We start from the raw sequence: 22,985 nt of genomic DNA on the forward strand, positions 1-22,985 counted from the left end.
AGCTTGTCAGCCTGGGACCAGCCTATCGTATCAGAGAGCTCCGTTTGACTTGGTCTTGGGATCTGAGCATTCCATCCCACTCAAGTCCCTCCCTCGGCTATTCACACTCACAGTTACTTCTGGTGTTGACAACATTCCTGTATGGGAACACTAATGAGGTAACCAGCAGTTAATGGAGAGCTAGCATCAAAGGAGGAGGGTGCTGCACAGGAAGGGGAAACAAAACAAAACATGGTCTAACCCTAAATATTTACCTGTGAGCAGGGAAGGGCAGGGAAGGAAGAAGAGGACCAGCAGCCCGGAAAACAAATTCACCTGACCATGTTCTGGGCCTTCCTTCTTAGTCTCAGAAACAAACCCACTTAGCAACATCCCTTCAGACAATACAGCTAATTGGGGGTGGTGGGGTGGTGGTGAGGGGACCTTGTGTGTTCTTATCACTACTGCCAAAGATGGGGCTTTCTATTTTTCTACCAGGCACCCCTAACAAATGACCCTGGAAAAAGTTGGGGGCTCAGTTTCCTGGTTGTCCTAGGTTTTGGAGTCCTAACTCCGCCAATCTGGATTGACATCATGGTTTCATAATAATAAAGCTTAAAAGAAGAAAATTTCCCCAAACCAGTGGCTTCTTTGAAGAGCCCCAGGGGCACGGTGGTTGCTAGAGATTAACAGTTCGAAACCTCCAGCTGTTCCTTGAGAGAAAGAGGGAGCTTTCTACTCCCACGGAGTTCCCGTCTCAGACACTCACAGGGGGCCATCTACTCTGTCCTACAGGGTCAGCAGCAACTCGATGGCAGTGAGTTTGGGTTGGTTGGTTTTGGATGACCTAAGAGTGAAGACATAAACCACCCAGCATTCTCCAAGCAGAGCCATCTGCGACAGGAAATGTTACTTCCCCTTCCCGCCCCGCGAGGGTAGCCGGTGCTCTCCTCTTTTCCCGTGAGATTCCTACATCAGAAATCTTCCGAGCCAGCAGAGACCCAAATCCCGAAGGCAAGAGACCTCACAAGCGTTTGCTCCCAAAGCTGTCATCTCTATACCCGAGAACGGGGTTCATCAGCTGGGCTGGCCAGGCACTGCCATTACATTCACGGAGAAAACAAGGTTCCATTGTACTTTCGTTTAAGGAACTGAAACTCTCCGGCTCCTGACACGTCCGTCCAGGCGGAGATGAGAAAACAATGAGCAGAACACTCCGATCACAAGCCCTTTCAAGTGTCTTTCTCGATTCAGAGAGGGGGAGCGAACACTGACCACCCCGGAGACGTCAACTCTGAGGGCAGAGCCTGGTAGGTGCTAGAACAATGCCGCGCTTGTGAAAACAGCCCAGGGATCCAGACTCTCACCCGGGCCAAAAACAGAGCTCATGCAATCGGGTAACGAATGTGCAGAAATGTCTTTGTTCTTACCTATGATTTTCCTCGGGTGTCAGAGCTAGTCTGCCGGGAGCAGGTGCGGGGGCTGGCGTGGCAGGAACAGGGTGGAAAGCGACCACAGAGGGCGGGCTGCCTCCCTCGCCTGGTCCTCTCTTCACTGGCCTGTTTAGAAGCGGAGTCCGTCCGCAGCACACTGGGAATACCAGGCAAGTTTTAACATAACTGATGAGGAATGCCCCGAGCTGGCTCCTTATACAGATGATTCATTTCCATGATAGCTAGAAAGAAATGCTTGTTGATGGAAAAGAGAGGCAAGTCAAGCTCCACCCCTATCTGAGGATGAGGTAACTCCACCCAGCTCAGCAATTAGCTGGAACAATCCGGCGGTTGGGGAACGCTGTTACCTACAGAGGCTTACACTGTAGGCGAACAGGAGGACACAAGCCAGCTCTTGACAGTTCTCCGCGGGAGGAAGATAAGCCACGGGCTTATCCCACAGGGTGGACTAGCACCAGAGTTCCCAGGTAACTGGTTGGACCATCTTTCTGATCAGAATTCTTAGCCGTTAACAACAAATGCTGGTAACTCTCCAAATTCTGCCTGCGCGCAGGGGCCCATGCCAGGCAGGTGGTGGCCTTCAAGAACCAAAACACCAATCACTGCCACCAAGTCCATTCTGACTTATGGTGGCCCTAGAACCCAGAGAACAGAACTGTCCCCTGTGGGTTCCTGAGATTTTACTGGATAAATAAGCTCATCTTTTCTCCTGTGGAGCAGCTGGTGGACTTGAACTGCTGGTGTTGTGACTACCAGCTCAATGCATAATCTATTACACCACCAGAGCTCAGAGAATTTAGATTCTTGAAACTGGGGCTGGGGGAGGGGTGCGTGGCAGGAACCCTATTAGAAGCTCCACAGCTCAGAGCAGCTGTGGAGGATGTGGGGTCAGGGACACAGCTAGCATCGCCACGGAACCTGTAATCCCAGTTTCCAGCTTAGCCAGGGATAGACGGTGGGCCTGTGATATTGCATCACCTCATGTGCATATGCAAGCTGGACAGTGAATAAGGAAGAGCGAAGAGGAATCAATGCATTTGCCTCATGGTGCTGGCGAGGACTGCTGAAAGAGAAACAGATCTGTCTTGGAAAAAGTCCACCCAGCATGCTCCTTAAAGGAAGGATGATAAGATTTCATCTCACGTACTTTAAACATCAGGAGAGGCCAGCCCCTGAAAAGGGACCCAACACTTGGTAAGAGGCAGCGAGCAGTGAAAAAGAGAAAGACCCCTGACATGAGAGATTGACCAACTGGCTACAACGGTGAGCTCAAGCAGAGCACTGGCGAAGATGGCTTGAGACCGGGCTATATTTCATCCTGTTCCACAGAGGGTCACCGGGGTCAGAAGAGACTCCATGAAACCTAACCACCACAAGAGGCAGGCAGAAGGCTGAGCTCGGTCAATGGAGCTAACCACCCCTAGAGGGTACCTGGCTCCTGGTGACCTTATAATAGGATGACATGTGCCCGGTCCTTCTGTTGGTCAGTCGGTTGGTTTGCATCTATTGTGAGGGCACCTGTGTTAATCCAATTCAGGGGGTCAACGTTCTTTTGCTGACCCTCAATTTTACCAAACAGGATGTCCTTCTCTAGTGATTAATCCTTCCTGATGACATGCCCCTAACGAGCCAGACAGAGCCTGGCTGCATTTCTTCCAAGTCCGGTGTGGTTGCTCCCTTGGGGGGTGCACGAAATACTGCTATTCTTCACCGGCACCACAGTTGGAATGCATCCACTGCTGTTCTCTCTTACTTTCTCACTGACCCACATGACAGCCTCTAACAATCTGAGTTTCCAAGGTCCGGCAAACTCTGGCTTCTCTATTTTGGTAGGGGACTGGAAGCCCGTCAAACCCTGCTCCACAACCCAGCATGCCACCCAAGATGTGGCTGAAACAAAGTTGTTGCAAAAAGGTAACTCTCTACATTAAATCCAGTTTGATTGCCGGCTCACTGGTGAGTGTTCCTGGCACACTGGCTGCCAACAAGACTTTCGAGTTCCCATAAGCAATGAACTGCTTAGATTCCTTGATGGAAGACAAGAGGAAATGCACAGGAGGCAGCGCCCTCTTGTGGCCGGGAGGATCGTTGGAGGCTCTGTTGGGGAGCCCAAGCCAGGTTACACCTTGCAAAGCAGTCCTCCAGTCAAGACTCCAGCCACATTCGGCAGGGTTCTCAAAACCAAGAGAATCGCTTTGGAAGTGCTAAACAGGCTAAACTGGAGATCAAGAACTCCATCCTCATGGACTGCAGCTGCAGGGACCAAAACCATTTGTAATATCTCAGATTTACCCGACAAGGAAGTATCTCCAAAGTCCCTTGGCCGGGGTGGGGGTGGGGAATCTGCCACCTTTGCATTCTACTTTTTATTCCCCACAGACTTTTTGAAACCCCCCTTCCATGTTTCCTGAAGGTTACTCCAGGAAGTAACTGAAGGTTACGGTTTTTGTAGTTTTCTCTGTGTGTGTGTGTGTGTGTGTGTGTATGCGCGCGCGTGCGTGCGTGCGCGCGCGAGGAGGCCCGTGGCTGACAGTGAGAAGCATCACGGGGACTGAGCCAAAGTCTGGAACCATCGGAATTCAAGAGAACAGAGCGGGCACTGAGGGTGGATGAGGAGGTTTTATGGGCTTACCAGCAGCCCCCGCACGCACAGAACTGGTGTCCGGCAAGGAGGGAGACTTCAGGAAGAAGGGGTGGAGGCAAGCGGGGTGGTATTTGGAGTTTCTAAAAGTGTGCCAGGAAGTTCGGGACTTTCCAAGGTCACCGTGGCTGGCTGTCGCTGCAGGTGATCTAGGAGGAGACAGGTGCGGGCAAGGACCTGCCTGAGGTGGAGCTCACATGAAGCAAGCTGGCAGCAGCAGCATCAAGAGGGGACCTACTATCAAAGGGGCTTAATTAATATGCTTACATCTTTGCCCTCAAGAGTTGCAATCCTGGGAATGTCCTCGAGGCACAATGATCCTGATGACAGACCAAGAAAGTACATTATAGAGACAGAATGAAATAAACCACATGCAGCCTTCCTGCCCAACCATCAAGAACATCTAGTCATGTCCTCAAAGAGTATGTTAAAATGCAGGGAAAGGGATACTGTGTTATGCAATGAAGCGTAAGCTGTGAAACATATCCCAATTTTACTTTTAAATAAATCGCTCGTGCACCTCTGCACAGTTCGCAAGTCCAAATCGCAGAAGGCACTAAACTCCAAATCCAGACTCAGGGCCACCAAGCCTACCCTGACTCATGGCGACCTTGTAGGACCAGAACTGCCCTTGTGGGTTTCTGAGGTCGTGCACCTGTTGTTCACTAGTGGAAAGCCTCATCCTTTGCCAGCCAAGAAGCTGGTAGTTTCAAACCGCTGACTTCGTGGTTAGGAGACCAATGCTGAACCCAACACTCACCAGTTTTGTGCTCCTTAGGGGGAAAAAAACCTCAACAACAAGCACATCTCTATCTTGGGAGCAAATAGTGCGCAGCGAGCAAGATGAGATGCGTGGGAAGGAAAACCCTGAACAGAGTCTCGCGAAGGTTCACCCAACACTGAGAGCCCAGCCAGTGTCACCAAACTGGCCTGCACCGAAACACACACACACACACACACACACACACACACACACACACACACACCTTGTTGGGGGGACCTGAGGTTCACAAGGAGGGGTGGAGGTCTTAGAGGAGGCAAAACAGAACGGAGTGGAGTTGAGAGAGGCACATCCCTCAGAGAGTCCATAAGGGGCCACATTTCAGTGACCAGCACTGGCTCTGCTCGAAGTCCAGAGATTTGAAGGAGGCTGTTTCTATTCCTGGATTATTTCTTGACACGTCAACATGAAGTTTCAAAAATACAAAGACATTTTCTCCATGCTGCTTACTGCTCAGAGTGGACCAGCCTCGTCTGAGGCTGGGGGAGTGGGCTGCTTTGAAGAGTCACATCACATCAGCACAGTCCGACAGGAAGCCAAGGATGTATGTACATAGTGAGGAAGGAAATTATATTTTAAGCAAAGAAACCAAGAGGGCTAAAAATTGTGTGACACTTCTTTTGGCACGCAATCATAGGAACAAACTCAACGACTCAACTCACGTCCATGGAGGGAGGATGGCTCAGGGGACACAGCAGAGCTGTGCGCCGCAGAAACTGCACATCTTGACTGAGTGGACATCCCGTCTCTCTCCAAAGAGCTGCAGGCCTTGCGGATCGCAGCCCAACACACAACCTCCACACCCCACATCCCCGGGGGCGGGGGCGGGGGGGCTTAGTATGAATAACAGAGAAGATTAATTTCTAAACAGAGCGCCAAAGACTGTTCTGCTCTGATAACTTGATGTGGTTTCGTGTAAAATCTCAGGAGGATGTGTTCACTGCTGGGGCCACCATGAGATCCCCCCCACCCCCGCAACCCAGGTCAGAAATCACCACACCCACATCCAGCCATTCAAAGCCTTGTTTTAGAAAAACAAAAAAAGAATTTATCACAAGAGACTCACAAGCAAATAATGCTTAAAAAGCACCACTCGAATCAATATTGTATTGGTATTCCAAACACACAATCTGCTTCTATGTACACACGTGTCATAAAAAGCAAAAAGACCGGAAGGTAGTGAAACAAGATGGTGGCTGGTGACCGCTCTGGATCTGGTGGGACGTGTGAGCCAGGGCGAGACTGGGGTCTCACAGGGTCTTACCACCCACCTATCGATTGTGTTAGTGATGAACACGAGTGTCTTCCGCCTCTGAAAGGTTTCTGCCACACACAAGCTCCAGCTTTGGCAGGTTGGGGATTCCTTTTCGATTGGGGGTTGGGAAGGGAATCACTGCTTTACATTTCATCTTAAACAGCCTTACTTACTCCGTAATAAATTTCTTAATGGCGATGGGAACGGCGGGTGAAGGCAGTTGTATAACTCTCCCAAGAATGCTATCCATGCTCCTGAACTACGTGCGGGCACTGTTGAATTTGGGGTGTGTTCTGGTTTTGTGTGTGTGTGTGTGTGTGTGTGTGTGTGTGCACGCGCGCGTGTGCGCGTGTGTGCACATGAGTGCTCTGGGCAAACAAATCCTGGAAACTAGATACAAAATGTAAATGGTAACACTATTGCTGAGGATGTACTGCCCCTATTTACAAAGGACGAGTAACCTGATGAGAAGCTGCCTTGGACTGAAAGACACACACGGGGGAGGGGGAAGTTTCTCAGTTCTGTTTAAAACCAGTTACAGTGGATGAGAAAGTAGGACACTTGGAGGGGGAGGAATAAATTGAACAAAGCAAGGGTGGCGTGACACACGCAAAGATCTTTACATAACAGAGGTGAGGCCTGCGACTATCAGGGTGGTGCATTTTCTCCCGGGGCCTAAAACAGAGCCCTCCGTGGGGCAGGGAGTGGGCTTTCCCCCCCGAGGTCTCCCAGTGCAGGGCCACGCGTGGTTGGCAGGCACCGCAGGCTAGTAAGGTAAGCCACCCGTCTGCGTGATCAAAACGCCTCCAAAGGGAATGGTCCCGGGGGTTCCGTCAAAGGAGAAGAACGGGTTCTCTTGCGTCTGTCTGCGGTTCCTGTGCAAGACAACAAGATCTGTAGGCTCACGGCACGGATGCCTTCAGGTTGCTCCCTGGCTGGTGCCGGCTGTCCTTGGAGAGCCCTGTACAGTCCTTCGAGGTTTCTGGATCATCTGACTGCAAGCTAGAACCCATCTTGACTTCTCCTGGGGTCACCTGACCTCTCCTCACTGAGCGCCCATCTACTCCACATCTGTGCTCAGGGGGAGTGGGCGTCTGAGACCTAACATGAGCTTAGGAGTCTGTCCCCACAGCATGTTTCTCCACTCAGCCCTTCCCCATCTAAGCGGCTAGCATCCATCGAGCTGAGCGAGCCCAAGATGTCCTTCATTCCGTTCTTCTCGTTACCCCTCGCCCATGCAGCCCCACCCCCACCCCGGCAAGCTGGAATGACCCCAGCTTGAGATAAAACCCAACCGTGGCTTTGTCTCCTTCACGCCAACACGCTGGGGTCTAACAAACCATCCTCTTCTGGTTGATGCAATCGTTCACCAGGACCCAACCTGACCAAGAGGAGGAAAAGCCGGGAAGAGCGCTTCAAACTCATATGGAAGCCAGACGTACTGGATCCAGCCTAGAAGCAAGCGTTAAACCTCGAACCCAAACCGTCTCAGGAACCCTTTAATAAACGCAGCGACAGTTTAGCCCCATCGACAGAAAATGCTTGCTTGGAGCTTGACGGTCATATCAAGGGGAGGGAGGGGGAGAGAGCGAGAGAGAGCGAGAGAGAGCGAGAGAGAGAGAGAGAGAGAGAGAGAGAGAGAGAGAGTCTAGTGCTACCATGTAGAAACCTGGGCAGAAGGGCGGAGGGTCTTCTAGCTAATCCCATGGTGAGCTGTGCTGACCTAATTAGCCATGTAGCTGGGGCCTGAAGCAAGCTGCTAATTATTTCCTTGATCCTCACCACAGGAAAATCCAACCTGGCCGATGGAGCATGCAGCGGACACTCGAATAAACTCGCATCCGTGGATGCGCTGCTAATTCGGAATTATTTTTATGCTCTGGAAAGGGTTTGGGCTCGGGTTTCCATTTTTAGACCCTATGACACAGGCTAGGAAGGAGGCTCAACCCACTTCTGCAGGCGCGTTTTAGAAGCTCTGACTCAGATGTAAACAACGTCCACGCTGATCGGCTCTCGGGTGGTGGAAGCAAATACCTTTCCGTGCTCGACTTGACTTCTCAGGTTGTCACAAGTTCTTGTAAGGACTGAAGTCAAAAAGCAGTGATTGTTATTGCTACTCCCCGCCCACACCCGTGCTGTTCTCAAATATTTCCCCAGTGACTCCCAATAGATGGGCCTTTACTCTCAACCTCCATGACTAAGATAAGTGGTCAGAGACCCTGCAAGTTCCCCAGGTCTCTGAAAAACCTGTGAGGACCTGATGGACCCCCTTCCTGTGGGCTGTATGCACTTTCTAACTCTAGTATGGCCCCCATCCCAAAGCACAACATCACCACCTAAAACCAAACTAAAGCCACTGCCATGGAGAACTTGGGCAATATGGCGCCTTCGTGGTGTTTCTGGGGCTTTAAGTCTTCACAGGAGCAGATGGTCTCAACTTTCTCACTGGGAGCCACTGATGGGTTTGAACCACTGACCTTGGGGTTAGCAGTGCAACACCTACCCAACAGTGCCACTGGGGTAGGACCATAAAAGTGCAATGATGCAAACTTAAATGAAAAAAAAAAAATTTAAAAAAATCATGTCTGTCCAAGCAGATCCTAAGCCCAGCTGAGGGGTGTCTGCATGCTGAGGCCACCAGGAGGCAGGCCTGAGTACGCTACCGCCACTGTCCTTTGAACAGCATGGACTTGAACTGCAGGGGCCCACGCATGCATGGGTGCCGCACATCACTGCCCACTGCTTAGGGCCGCAGCTCAAGTACAAGAGTGGGTACCCACCCTGAATCCCTGAGGGGCTCACTGTCTCTGCCTGGGCAGTGGTCGCTCCAAGAACTACCAGCCCCACACCCTTCTACCCCACCGCCACTCCCCCTCAAAGGGGAAAGATTAGGAGCATCACAGTGTTCTAAGTTCACGGGTGGGCTCACCCCAGTAGCCAGCCACACACACACACACACACACACACACACACACACAAAACATGCAGAAGATGACCGAGGCAGTCTGAAACCAATCAGTCAAGGGCCGAATGCCCACCCAAGCTAGACAACGTCCAGAAATGTTTCAAAGGTGCATCAGGGCTCAGGGCCCTGAAGCTAGCAAGTGTCCCAAAACATACCGATTGGCTCTGCAAAGACTAGCAACCCAAGGGTCCTGATAAGTTCCTACGACAAAACAAGAAACTGCCACCTCACTGCCATCGAGTTGAGACCAACTCACAGTGACCCTAAGGACTGAACCACCCCGGTGAGTCTCCTCTCTACAGGAGTCAGAAGCCTCACCTGTCTCCCTCTGAGACAATGGACTCAATGGTAGTAAATTGGTGTTTGGGGGAACCCAGTCATGTGGCAGGAATTACCCACACTGGCTAGAAGAGCCAAATCAAATAATTCTCTGCAGCATGGGCTGCGAACCAAAAGGTCAGAAGTTCGGAAACAGCAGTCATCCCATGGGAGAAAGATGAGGCAGCCTGCACCTGTAAAGATTTAGCATTTTGGAAAGCCCTTGGAGCAGCTGTCCTCTGCCCTATAGGGTTGTTATGAGTTGGAATCAAGCCTATGATCACGGTTGTGCCAACGAGGAGCCCTGGGTAGCACAGAGGTCAGAACTTGGCTGCTAACCACAAGGTTGGCTGGTCAAGCCCACTCACAGGGAGAGGCCAGCCTTCTCCTCCTGTACATATGACATCCTCAAACCCCCCACCCCACAGGGCAGTTCTACGTGCTGCCACACAGGTCCATATGAGTCGAGTCAAAGAAAGCACTAAGGACGTGCTCAATGCAAAGGGGCCATTGTGGATTCCCCTGAGAACAGCCTTCTTTCCATTCAGAAGAATTAGATCATACAGAAGGTTTGGGGTGGTCGTGTAGTGGTTACACTGGACTACTTACCCACAAGGTTGGCAGTTCAAACCCACCAGCCACTTGGGAGAGAGACAGGGCTTTCTATTCCTATGAGTTACTGTCTCAGAAACCCAGGAATCAGTTCTTCGTGAACATGGACTCGGTGACAGTGAGTTTGGTCTTTTGTTAGGTTTTGTTTTTTTTCCATACAGTAGTTCCCACTGAACCAGCCTCATCAGGTAAGACACACACACGCACGCACGCACGCACACACACACACACACACACACACACACACACACAGCAGCAAGCATCTAGAATGGCAACAGAAGTCAGAACCAGCCTGTAGAACAGCAGAGACTCAAAAGCTATCCAGACAAATGGAGGGAGGAGCAGGCAGTTCAATGAGGCGGGGGCAGGACGGGGTCGATGGGAAAGGTGGATCAGAATCTATTCTTGCTGAAAACCAGGAAAGGGGCACAGGGTCACTTGTCAAAGCCCTTTTTCATTCTCCTCCTCCTCCTCAATCATTGGTGGCTGCCATCCCCCCTCTCTCTCTGTAAGACTTAAAAAGACGAATGGAGGGCCCAGAAATTTCAGCGTTCAGCTTCCTACACGTGTTCTATTCTTGAGCTGGACCAATTAACTTAATCATCTCATTTCCCGATCCCAACCTGACAGCGTGTGGAATCTCCATGAGGTGCCTTTTTCTGAAATTCCTCCACCCTCCCTTCTCTCTCTCTTTCACACACACACACACACACACACACACACACACACACACACACACACACACTCACACTCCTCTAGTCAAAACAACCCAAGCAGCCTATGATTATAAAACAAACTTTCAAATATTTTCACCAAAACAATTCTAAAAATAGTGGCCATCATTTTGAGAAAGGGCAAATATTTCCGCCAGGTGACCCCATTTACCTTTGACCTCGTGTTATTCCTTTGGCCCTCTGTGGACACTCCAGACCACTGCTGCTACACCTGAGGAACCACAATTGCCAAGTACCAGCTGGGAACAGGAGCCCTAACCCCGCAACCGTCCATGAAGGACTCATTAAGGGGAGCACAATTGGGCCGGGATAGAGGGCATGTCCCCATCAGCTTTTATAGCGTTTCCCTATCACAAGGAGTCAACCTGGAGCTGAGAACCTGCCTTTCCGCCCCAGACACACTGAGTCAGAATCAAGTGCACGCGCTGATTCAGTCTATCTGCGGTGCGAGGACACACCCTCCCCAGGGCGCTGAACTGGAAAAAACCCAATTCTGAGCCCTGTTTCCTATACCAGGTGTATTAGTCTGGGTACTTTAGAGAAACAAATCCACAGAAACTCAGGTATAAGTGCACATCAAGAAAACATCCCTACCCAGAGCTGCCCAAGCCCACAAGTCCACCATTAGCCCATATGTCCGACACCAATCCACAAAGTCCTCCTCCATCTCACAAAACACACACTATGACACAGACAGCAGGAGGAAAGCCGAGTCAGTGCATGTGTAAACATCTCAGCGCTGGCAGGGGTCTCCACACAGCTGCTCCAGCACCCAGGGCTACGTTAGGGTAGGTTCATATGACTTCTCCTTCGGGGATGTCTTGCAGGAAGTGAGCTTTGCCAGCTGAAGCAGGGAACTGGCTAAGGCAGCTGCACCTGGGTCCGACTATCACAAAGCAATAGAGCCGAGAACTCGAAAGGCAAGGCTCACCGAACCATTTATCTCTCCGCCCTTCAATTAACCCCACACGTGTTTATCGGCCAGGTTGGCACAGTAAACTAACTACCTCACCAGGTAAATCTTGTTGGTAGTCACGAGGCTATACTTATTTCATTTATTTAACACTCAGCCTAAGGAGTTTGTATCGGGTGCTCACGGTTTGCTGGCTCTCATCAGATACACAGTCTATGCATGCTGCTGCTGCTACTGCTGCTGCTAGGTGCTGCTGCTGCTGCTGCTAGGTGCTGCTGCTGCTGCTGCTAGGTGCTGCTGCTAGCTGCTGCTAGGTGCTGCTGCTGCTGCTGCTAGGTGCTGCTGCTGCTGCTGCTAGGTGCTGCTGCTGCTGCTAGGTGCTGCTGCTAGGTGCTGCTGCTGCTGCTAGGTGCTGCTGCTGCTGCTAGGTGCTGCCGAGTCTGTTGGGACGCAGTAGTGACCCCATGTATGACAGAATGAAATGTCGCCTAATCCCGCACCATCTTCACAGTGGTTCTTCAGGTGAAGGCCCTTGTTGCAGCCTCCGTGTCGATCCGTCTTGCCACGGGCTTTCCTCTTTGTCCTGCTCCTCTATGCCCCCAAGTATGATGCCTTTCTGCAGGGACATCTCCCCTGGTGATATGCCTGAAGTACATGAGACTCACAAAGGCTCACCACCACCTTTGCTTCTAGGGAGCATTCCGGCCGTACTTCCTGCAAGGCAGATCTGTCTGGCAACCCATGGTTCTCTCTGATTCTTCGCCAGAGCTGTCATTCTGATGAGTCCATCTTTTCTCCCAGCTGTTCTTTGTCACAGACTTTCCTTCCTCTCTGGGACGGCCAAGTTCCAAGAGTCCGAGAGCCTTGCTTCACCTCCCAAATCATGGCCTCCTGTTTTATCACTCTCTTTCACACACCTCCCCCCACCCTACCCCCCCCTTTTCCCAACTTGCATAAGTGACCCCCAGAAATACACACACTCCTGAGAAAGCCTCTTGTGGAATGAAATGCCCAAGGTTACAAATATTACTGAAGTGCAGACCCTCGTTTTTAAAAAAAGACTAAAGTTCAGAAACCTATGTGATCTCCTCCACGTCACCACCTGTCCCCCAAGTCAGTGTCCAAGAACCGAGCTCCTAGATGTCTGCTCGGCCATGGGGCTGGATACCCTGCTGCTCAGTGTGAACAGGGCAGCCCCCCATTATAGGATGACCAGCCCCCTGAAGTCCAGTTATATCTTTGTACCCCCGAGAGCACCTTGTATTTCAGCAACCAAAATAAAAGCTCACTGTAAATAAATAAGTCGCTACCTGCTACCTTACAGGGGTACCAGGGTCTGCATGGGACCATCCTGTGGACACCAGGGCATAGCTGGTCATCACACAGCCAAGCCTTAGAATTCGAAGCTCTCTGGAATTTCAGTCCTGCTACACACCATTCTGTAGAACTGGTAACTTCCTGGGGTTTCTGTCTTGCTTTTGTTTTCCACAGCAATTGTCTGCCTTGCACTCATGTAAGCCAGGCTAATAAGATGAACAAAAAGCACTCTTTAATGATGCAGAGGAAAAAGCATGTTCATGAAGCCTGCCTCTACAACGTGCAGCACATGGTCATTGTTTACCAAATGCTGCAAGTTCCTTAGGTCCCCTAGGCACCTTCTCAGAGTCGGCGAGACGTGGTGTAGCTGGGATATCAATTACCAAGTGGAGAATTGCACTTAATTATATAAAAAGGTTTGCTGTTGTTTTTTTTTAATTGCAATTATTTTTTTCAACCAGCCATTCTATTTTAATATTTACTAATTTGGGCGCAGTGAACCCAGTTGAGAAAGGAAAAAAAACACAACATCATCTGTCATTTAGGGAAAGGAGTTGCCTCTCTCCGACACCAGACTCTCTGGAGCCACGAGGGCTGGATAGACCCCCGAAACTACTGCCCAGGGATCATCTTTAAACCTTAACCCCAAACTATCCCCCAACCCTATTCTCCTTATAGCTGAAGAGCCCTTCAGGTTAACGAGTACGTGTTCTTTTCAAACCTGTCTCCCTCAAGCTCCGCTATCGCACTGATACCGACCCTATAGGCCAGGATAGAACTGCCCCTGGGCGTTTCCCAGACTGTCATCCTTCACTGCAGGAAGCCCCTTCTCTGCCTCCAAGCGGCTGGTGGTTCTGAACTGCTGACCACGTAGATCGCAACCCAACAGACCACCCGATCCCTCCAGGATTGATCTGTATGGGACCAAACTGACAAGAGGAAGTACAGAGATCAGACCGGACCCTTAGGGGGTGCAGGGGGGTGGGCGCTGTGGTCATGACAGAGGAACAGCTCCGAGGGGGGAGGGGGGAGAGAGACGGCAACCACTGTCCTGACCTGCGTCACAACCGTTTTTTAGACTGCACTGGAATGGGAGGGGTGGTGGTGGTGGATAATCTTGTTCTTGTGTAGTTATGAGCTACCTATTACCATACTAAAGTAATTCCTCTGGCATGCAGCCCGCCACTGCTCCGCTAGGTACACTGGGGATAGTCAGTCCATTTCCCAATATGCAACCTTCCAGAGCCCTCCTGCAGAGCCTAAGCCAGCCATCACTGCCACTGAGCAGATTCTGGCTCTCCTCTGTCTGCATGGGCTTCCAAGACCACAGATCTTTATGGGAACACACTGAGTCCAAAAGTACAGGATTTTATTTTTATAAGGACAAAGATTTCACCATTTGTAAACCCCTTTGGCAGACAACTCAGTTTGTGGATGATTTAGAGAGAGGAGTCCCAGTTAAGTTTTAACAAGTATGTGTTCTAAACTCACCGCCATCCGATCGATGCTGGCTCAGAGCAACCCTAGAAGGAAGGGTAGGACTACTGCCCCACCTCCTGGGCCTGGCTCCCGGCACCCCTTCCCATTTCCTGGGTCCTGGGCGTGAAGATCCTCTTCTAGCTTTCAATTCTTGGGGCCAAACCAAAACCATGCCTGTCACTTCGCCGCAGAGCAGCTTCTGACTCAGAGTGACCTGCAGGTGGGTGCGGCAGGGGTCCGTGGTTTCCACGGTTCCCTCTCATCTTGGTGGAAACCGACTGCAGGTCGCCACTGTCTCTGCCCCAGGAGAAGCTGGTGGGGCTGAGCCAACTACCTTCCCTTTAGCCCAGCGGTTCTCAACCTGTGGGTCGCGACCCCTTTGGGGAAGGGTTGAACGACCCTTTCTCAAGGGTTGCCCGATTCATAACAGTAGGATGATGATGGCCAGTGTTTAGTTCCCCCACACTCACATGGTAAAAAAAAAAAGGCTATTTGAGCACTCTGTTACATTGTTCCCACCCTTAGGAGACCCTGAGGGAACCTCTGTATAAAGGTGGTGATGTTGTCTTGCTCATTTTTATTTCCCCTGCACTTTACACAGCACTGAAAGCGGAGATGGAATTTATATTCATATTGAATGATTAAATGAAGGAAGGAAAACGGAATTATTAAACCCTCCTGCATGCCTGGCAAAGCACTGTCCAAAGGGGGCCCAAAGGTGGGGCCCTAATTCACAGTTGAAGGACGCGAAAGGAGGAACGTCAAGCAAACCCCAACCCCGTTCCTATCGAGTCAATTCCAACTCACAGGGACCCTGTCGGGCAGAGAGAACTGCTCCTGGGGTTTCTGAGGCAGGAGCAGAACCGCCTCATCTTTCTGGGGAAGAGCAGCTGGTAGGTTTGAACAGGCCACCTTTGGCTTAACAGCTGGGAACTTTAACCACTGGGCTCCCAGGGCCTCTGAAAGCTGGCCCAGGCAGTGAGAATGGCCCAGGCGGGGAGAATCAAGGGCAGGGCTGAGCTCGAGAAAGTCAAAGCTTCCGGAGGGGCTCGGCTTCCAGGAAGCGAGAGCGGACACACAGGCCGGGCATCTCCTCATTCCCGTGCCCTTAGTCAGCTGTGCTCGGGGAATGCCCTCACTACACAGTGCCCTAGGCACCGGGCTACTCACTGCCAAAGAATGGCCAAACCTGGAACACAATTAAAGGGCCAGTAGGAGTTCTGCGCAGCTGTCAGCAGGCCGACCTACTCACGCGGGCAGTGAGACTGAGCGAGCCCCAGGAGAGCTGGCTGCATGGAAAGAACAGGGCTGGGGTCGGGGCGCACAAAGCACTACTCTGCAAGGAAGAACCAATGAACGCTCACAGTCGCTTGTATTGCCAAGAAAGACAATAGAGAGGTAGGCTCTGGGTTAATAAAATTGTTGACTTCTAGGAAGATGGGGAGGAACCATGGGGGCAGAGTGGGCTACATGCAGGGCTGCGAACCGCAAGCTCAGCAGTTCAAAGCCACCAACCACTAAGGGAGGAAGAAGAGGCTGTCTACTCCTATAGTCACAGTTTCACGCATAGCAACCCTACAGGACAAGTAAGAACTGCCCCGGTGAGTTTCCGAGACTGGAGCTCTTTACAGGAGTAGAAAGCCCTGCATTTCTTCCGAGGAGCGGCTGGTGGTTTCAAACTGCTGGTCTTGCAGTCAGCAGCCCAATGAGGAACCACCATGCCACACCAAGGCTCCTCCCCCGCACCCCCACCCAGTAATCAAGTAATCAATCAAAACTAAGTCTTCTAGGGTTACCTGGAGAGACTAAGCCCAGGAGGCTATCACCTGAACGTTTTGAAACTAATTCTAAAAAGTGTTTCCTAAATTCATGGGGAGGGAGGGGTAGTATTTCTCACTTTGCGGTGTTTTCTTTTCTGATGTATCAGTATAAACATGTAACCGTCACAAACATCGCAGATACAGGTCAGGAGTCGATAGCTAACACTACCAAGATGACTACATAAGTCACCCTGGTGGTGGAGTGGGTTACACGATGGCTTGCTAACCACAGATCAGCAGTTCGAATCTATCAGCTGCTCTGTGTGAGGAAGATGAGGCTGTCTGCTCTTGTGAAGGCATTACAGCCTTGGAAACTTACCAGGGCCAGTTCTACTCTGTCCCCACCTGTGAATCAGATGTGACTTGAAGGCCGTAGGTGGTCTGAGTTTGGATGGTACAGCGGCTACTCAGTGAAAGGGCAAGGTTTAGATCCAACATCTGCTTTGCATGGCAAAAAGATGAGGCTGTCTGCTTCCGGGGAGATCAGTGCCTTGAAGGCCGGATGGGGCAGTTCACCTCGGTCCTGGAAGAGTCCCAGTCGGCTCAACAGCAAGCTCTGGGACTCTGTCGCCCAGCTACAAAGGTTGTGGGTAAACACACCTCGCTCCTGTGTGGACCAGGCCAACAAACGTCCTGGCAGAAGGAAGGTGAAGGGAGAGGATAGCTGCCCAGGTGCCTTATCCCATCTCTGTTGGGGGAGGGGTGGAGGTAGGTACAGCATCACCCCTACCTGGACAGAGCAGCTGTCTCAGGCTCAGCCCTCATTGGGTGGGCTCAGGGGAAAGCCTTAGGCACAACCAAGCCTGTCTCCAGCTTTCAGGACCACCCCCTAACCCTCAGAGGCTGCTCTGTCACCTTTGCCCCTCACCCCCCTTCTACGGGACCACCTTGGTTTGTCACACCTTAAATGCCAGCCAAGGGCAGCAGAGCTCGTTAAATGAGAACTGGCTGTGCCCGGGTCCCGCAGGCGGGTGAGGGAGTCACTCGGACCAACCAGGGTCCACCCTGCCCAGTGCTCAGCAAGCCAAGTCTCCGACTAGGCACAGGTGCCTGGCCACTGGTCATCATGAACAAGCGCTTGGACCCTCTAGTTGTGGGTCATTTTGGGGCAAGAGCACCCAGCTGTGACACGGAAGGAGCAAACCAAACAGGGCATCCTGGGTAGGGGGACCGACCTTCTGCCTTCTCTCCACAGGGACTTCCCGTCCTCGCTCCCTGCAGTTCTCAGCGGGGCGGACTTCACCCAGGAAAGTGGTCACTTTACCCTCGGATGAGCCCATACCCAGGGGTCTTCAGGCTCAGTGACCTCTTGCCTCCCGTTCTCCCTAGAAACACCTCCTACCAAGGAGGCCGCTAGGAATCTACGTTCAAGCCGCACCCAGAGAGGAGGGCACCTTCACCCTGCTCTGGTAAGTCATGTCATTTTCTCCCTCTCCAGGGGTCCAAGACCACCCACATCACACTAGCTAGTCAGCCGCCCCATGCCACACGCTACCCACATGCCATACACTACCCACTGCCCTGGGTTTGAAGCTTTCTGACAAATGTTCTCCTGCCACACTCCACACTTCACTGCGCAGGCTCAGCTTCCTCCCTCGGACCATGTCCTCCTCCACCAGCCAAGAGGTTGGCCTTGCCTGCAGTGTCACCCCCAGGAGAGTGAGCAAGCCCTGGCCACCTGTGCGTGTGACAGGACTCCTCTCCCTCAAGGGACCTCGCTAGCCACTGAGCGGGAGCGGTGACCGCTTTGCAACAATGGAAAGGGAAGCATTTAGTCCCTGCCTCTAGATCATCCCCGAGAGGGAGAAGCCACTTGCTCCCAGAGGCTCCGTCCTCTGTGGCCTCCAGTCATGTCCCAGGGACTCCTTTTCTCTGTGGAATAAAGGAAATAGATGTGCCCGTTTTATCTTCTTTTACAGGGAATGCACAAGTATGTGTTTGGAGGCTGAGGACTGCTGGGGTGGGAGTGGGCAATGCATTATGCTCTAACAAGCAGGCATCTCCCCTGCAAACTCAAAAGGGGTCTGGCTAAGTGCCCAGCCCAGTGGGGATCACACCCAACCCAGCACAACCCTTCTGAACACCTGGGAAGACAGGAGCCCGGTGACCGAGGTCCCAGCATTTCCTGTAAATGTAATGAAACCAAGAGGAAGGTGTATACACTCCCAGAGGACATTCTCAAACCCTACGGAACAGCGGTCCCACCAAGCCCCAGCTGCAAACAAAACTTTGTACACACTGATAGCTCAAAAAGAAAGAAACAGCGCCCTAAATAAAAAAGATCTGTCCTCCCCTCACCTGGGCTTTTGTAGCGATCAGGTTTCTGAGCTCAGGGCAACGGCACCCCCATCGCTGTTTCTGACAATGCCAAGAGCTGGAAGCAGGCAGACTCGGGGTGAAGGAGCAGCTCTGTGCCGTGGTTCTGCAGAGCGCCCCTGGAATGAGAAACAGGCTTCCAAGGGATCAGAGTGCCTCAGCGTGTCAAACACCCAACGAGGTCTTCCCCCGGTAGCCTGTCTGATTCCCAACACATATGACAAACAGCTAATGGCTGTTTAACATGAAGAGCCAGCTCAAAGAACCATCCCGACATGGCACATTCCGATTCCCACAAGAAGGATCCATCCTAGGGCAAGACCCTCCCCTGACGCTTCCGTCCACAGAGAGGAACCAAGGAGAGCTTGCCTCTGGATGGCACTTACCGGGCAGGAAGAGCTCTTTCTAAAGGGATGGAGCGAGGCGGACTGAGAGACTGTTCTAGATGTGCACGCTGGGCCGTTCCCCTGACAACAGCAGGGGAAAGCTGGCAGCTGTTCACACAGGCAGGTAGGCAGCAGCCCGAGCAGCAGGCGCTGCAGATGAGGCTCTGAGGCAGCTCCTGCCCAACTAGCCAGGCGCCTGGAGACGCCCACCACCCTCTCCCTGCCTTCAGCCACCTTTAGGCGCTCACTTGCTGGGCCAGGAGCTGCAGCTGCTACCTGGATCTCAGATCAGAACTGGGGGAGGAAGGGCAGCGTGGAACAGAGGGATGCCTGCCCTGGGGGCTGCAGACAGAGCCAATGTAGGCAGCATCCTGTGCATCTCCGGGACACAAGCTGTCCAAGCCACAGCTCCACCACTTGCCCCCACGGCCACACACCACCAGGCAAGTAAACACCAACATGGTATAGGAAGTACACACACTTAGACTGGTTACAGTGGCCCTGGGCCCCAGTGGCCGTCGAGATGTGCTCAATGTCTTCTGAACAGGAATGCTAAGTTCCCTCCTGGTGTGTGCCAATCGGTGGACAGGTAGGTAGTCACACACATTAAACCCCCCCACCCCTGGACTGGATTCACAAAGCTGGCATTGTCTCCCGACGGCTCCTATCTCAGAGCACGGGGCCTGCACTCCGTTAGGGTCCAAACGCATTGCCCTCTAGTCGACGCTGACTCACAGCATCCTACAGGGTGGGGTAAAGCTGCCCCTGTGGGTTTCTGAGGCCGTAGTTCTTTACAGGCGTAGAAAGCCCCATCTTTCTCCCTCCAAACTGCTGGTGGTTGCAAGCTGCTGATGTGGCAATTAACAGCCCAAGGAACCACTACGCCAAGCAGGGCTGTTCTGTGCATCTGGGGACATCAAAAAACTTCCATATGAATCCATGGTGATTTCAGAATGCTGCTGCGCACTGGAATTGGCTACAGCAGTCGATAAACATCACTTCTATACGCACTGAGGTGGGGGAACCGATGTGTGTAACCCACTTTACTGCGATATCCACTTTTGTGTGATCTGGAACAAAGCCTGCAGAATCTCCAGCGCTGGCCTGTATCACCCCTCTGTGGGAAGGGGAGACCCAGAGTCCAGTCCCACCTGGGCCAAGAGCCCACTATCGCCACCTGGTGGTGGCTTCTTCACAGTGCAGCTATGAATCCTATGCGTCTTCAGTCCAGCCCGCAAGCGTGAGTTCATTACAGGAAGCCTGTGACGACAGCTAGTTTGCTCAAAGACCATCTTTATCCTCCACAGCTTCTTTCCAAACATCCTTCTTTTCCAGCAGGCTTTGGAGCGGGCCTCTAAATACTGAGCAAAATCCCTGTTCTCCTTCACCATCTATTTCCCCAGTTGGCATGTGGTAATAGGGTGGCAAAGAATGAACCTGCCAGTAGATGGATAAGAGAGAGAAGCTTCCAAAACAGCCAGTCAAGGGGCATGTCCAATGGCAAACACCGGCATCTCTACCAATTGAGGCCAGGTGAAGGCCCAGAAGCATCAAATAAGGGCGAGCCTGGAAGAAGACAGGAACTCGCAGGTGGTGGGTGCACTTAGCACTTGTCTGCAAGGCCAGCGGTTCAAACCCACCAGCGACTCCAAGCGAGAAAGAAGGCTGCTGGCTCCTGCGAACGGGCCACTGCTGGTTGGAACTGCTTCTATGGCAGCGGGTTTAAGCCCTGGGCAGGGAAACTGCATCTGGGTGGGCTAGGGCCAGGAGTTCTGTGCTGGGGGTGAGCAGTGAGATTCCCCAAGGATCCATCAGGAGCGTGCCAGGGTAGGAAATAACTCCAAACACTGGGCCGCTGCCTCCTCCCACGGCCACTGGAGCCCCTACCTGGCCAGCTGGTGCTCACACACATGCCAACCTCGGCCAGAGTCCGCACAGGAAGCTATCAGGACCCTGGAAAGGCGACCTGGAGGAGCACTCCTGTCAGCAGTTCAAAGAATAAACAACAAAACCCCGCGGCCACTGTTCAATTCCATCTCATAGTGACCCTCCGGACACACTACTGCCCCTGTGGGTTTCCGAGGCTGTAAAAATCTTTATAGATGCAGAGCTAGCTGCTGGTGGTTTCAAACGACTGACCCTGGGGTGCTCACAGCACAAGGCCTAATCCACTCCCCCACCAGGGGGACTTCACTCAAAGGAAAGGCCTGTAGTGAGTGCAGTCCACACATCTGGTGTCAGACACAGTCCCATCCCACTCCCCCCATGGGTGCTGGCCTTGGCCGGTCCTCAGCCTTGTCACTGTGAAAGTAGCAGGGGGGACACACAAAGCTAAACCCATGGCCACCTAGTCCATCTGGACCCATAGCAACCCTTAGGAGAGAGTAGATTAAGTCATCAGCCGGCCTCATGGAGCGGATGAGTGGATTTGAACTGCCATGCCTTGTAGTTAGTACCCAATGCTGAACCCATGGTGCCACCAGGGTGCCTGTGAGTTTTGTGGCCAAAAAGAGAAACCTCAAACCTACCCCCATCAAGTTGATTCTGACTCACAGTGGCCGAGGCTACAGACTCTTCATTGGGTCAGCCAGCCTCGTCTTTATCCTGAGGAGGAGCTAGGGGGTTTGAACCTTGAGCACTGCAATGAGCAATCCTGACAGTGCCAGTCATGCCCTCTAATTTCCTGAGCTCCACGCATGGCCCAAAGTACCACGTGGGTACCGAGTTTGTGTGTGTGTGTGTGTGTGTGTGTGTGTGTGTGGTGGGGGTGGGGGTGGGGGTGGAAAGCCCATCCCGATGGTTTGTGGTCTGTGCACACGCGTTGGCACTATGGTTCTATACCAACTTCCAGCTAGACCTAATTGTTTTCTAATTAGCCTTACCTCACCCATAAAATGTTAAGCTGCTACAGAGGAAGGCTAACATCTTACTCCGTAATTTACCAATTATCCCGGAGCCAGCCTTCCGAACGCCTGAGCCAGGAGCTCAGCTGCAAAACTCGAGTCGGTAAAACCGGCTGCTGAATGCGAGGTGACCAGCCACCAAGGGGGGCACCGCCCTTTCCCCCCCAACACAGCTCTGACCCCACTTCCAGGGCGGATGCCTGGACCACCCCAGGAGAAAAGCGCAGCCTGTCCTGGGGCCCCCAGCCAGTTCAACTCTCAGCTGTTCTGATCAGCAGACCAGCGGGAAGCCCATTGCTCAAAAGTCCTCTGTCTCTCTGCTTGTATTCTCTCTGCAGTTAGAGATGAGGCAGGAAATCACAGGTTATCATTCCACTAAGAGGCAACCCTGTTTTCTGATACTGTAAAATAGGAGGGTTCCAGTGCTACAAAAGCAATCGATTCTTTACAGAAACAGCATGCACGGGCGCACGCACACCTAGTTGGCTGCGGAGGAGAGGAGGGGAACCCCTCCTGGCCCCTCTGAGGGAACACCTGCAAAAGAGGTGCCTCCCACGTGTTTCCTTCAGAGGCAGGAAGGCTTTCTACATCTTTGTTAACACAGTGCATTTATTGAAGACCATTTGGAGCACGCAAAAAGCCAAACTGCGGGTCCTGCTGCTCTCCTGTAGTGCCAGGACTTTATTCTGCACTCTGCCGAGTCTTCCCAGAGCATGCACGTCTTACTTAAAACACGTAAGAAAAATGTCCCCTGAAGGAACACGGTTTGGTTTTATCGGAGCCTCAGGTGTTTTCAGAGAAAGCCGGAACACGCAACGCAGCTACTTTCATAATAAACTCAAATGCACTGCCACCGAGTCGATGCCAACTCACAGCCACCCTGCAGGGCAGGGCACAATGGCCTCTGTGAGTTTGAGAGGGAAACGATTTACCAGAGCACCTGGTGGCTTCGAACTGCTGACCTTGCCATTTGCAGCCCAACTTTACCCATTCTACGCACTCCACCAGGGCTCCTCCCTTGTAGAGTAGGAATAACAAAACTTGTATTCAGTAAACACACAGGAGGAAAACACCTCCTGACACGGAGAGAAGGTGGACGGATAGCAGCAAGG

General features: G+C 52.2%; 1 protein-coding gene across 3 annotated transcripts in view; it reads right to left on the bottom strand.

Annotated features, from left to right (window-relative positions):
• The window catches only part of NEDD4L (NEDD4 like E3 ubiquitin protein ligase), a 293,853-nt gene that overhangs the window by 164,579 nt on the left and 106,289 nt on the right, over positions 1-22,985 (bottom strand). Inside the window, exon 1 of one of the 3 annotated variants that reach the window (XM_075533197.1) lies at positions 1,410-1,607. The exons of the other annotated variants lie outside the window; for them this stretch is intronic. The gene's annotated coding sequence lies outside the window, so the exon portion shown is untranslated. Of the gene's footprint in view, positions 1-1,409; positions 1,608-22,985 lie in introns of those variants that run through there. 3 annotated transcript variants of the gene reach the window in all.

Source organism: Tenrec ecaudatus, chromosome 15, assembly GCF_050624435.1.
Source record: "Tenrec ecaudatus isolate mTenEca1 chromosome 15, mTenEca1.hap1, whole genome shotgun sequence".
NCBI lineage: Eukaryota > Metazoa > Chordata > Mammalia > Afrosoricida > Tenrecidae > Tenrec > Tenrec ecaudatus.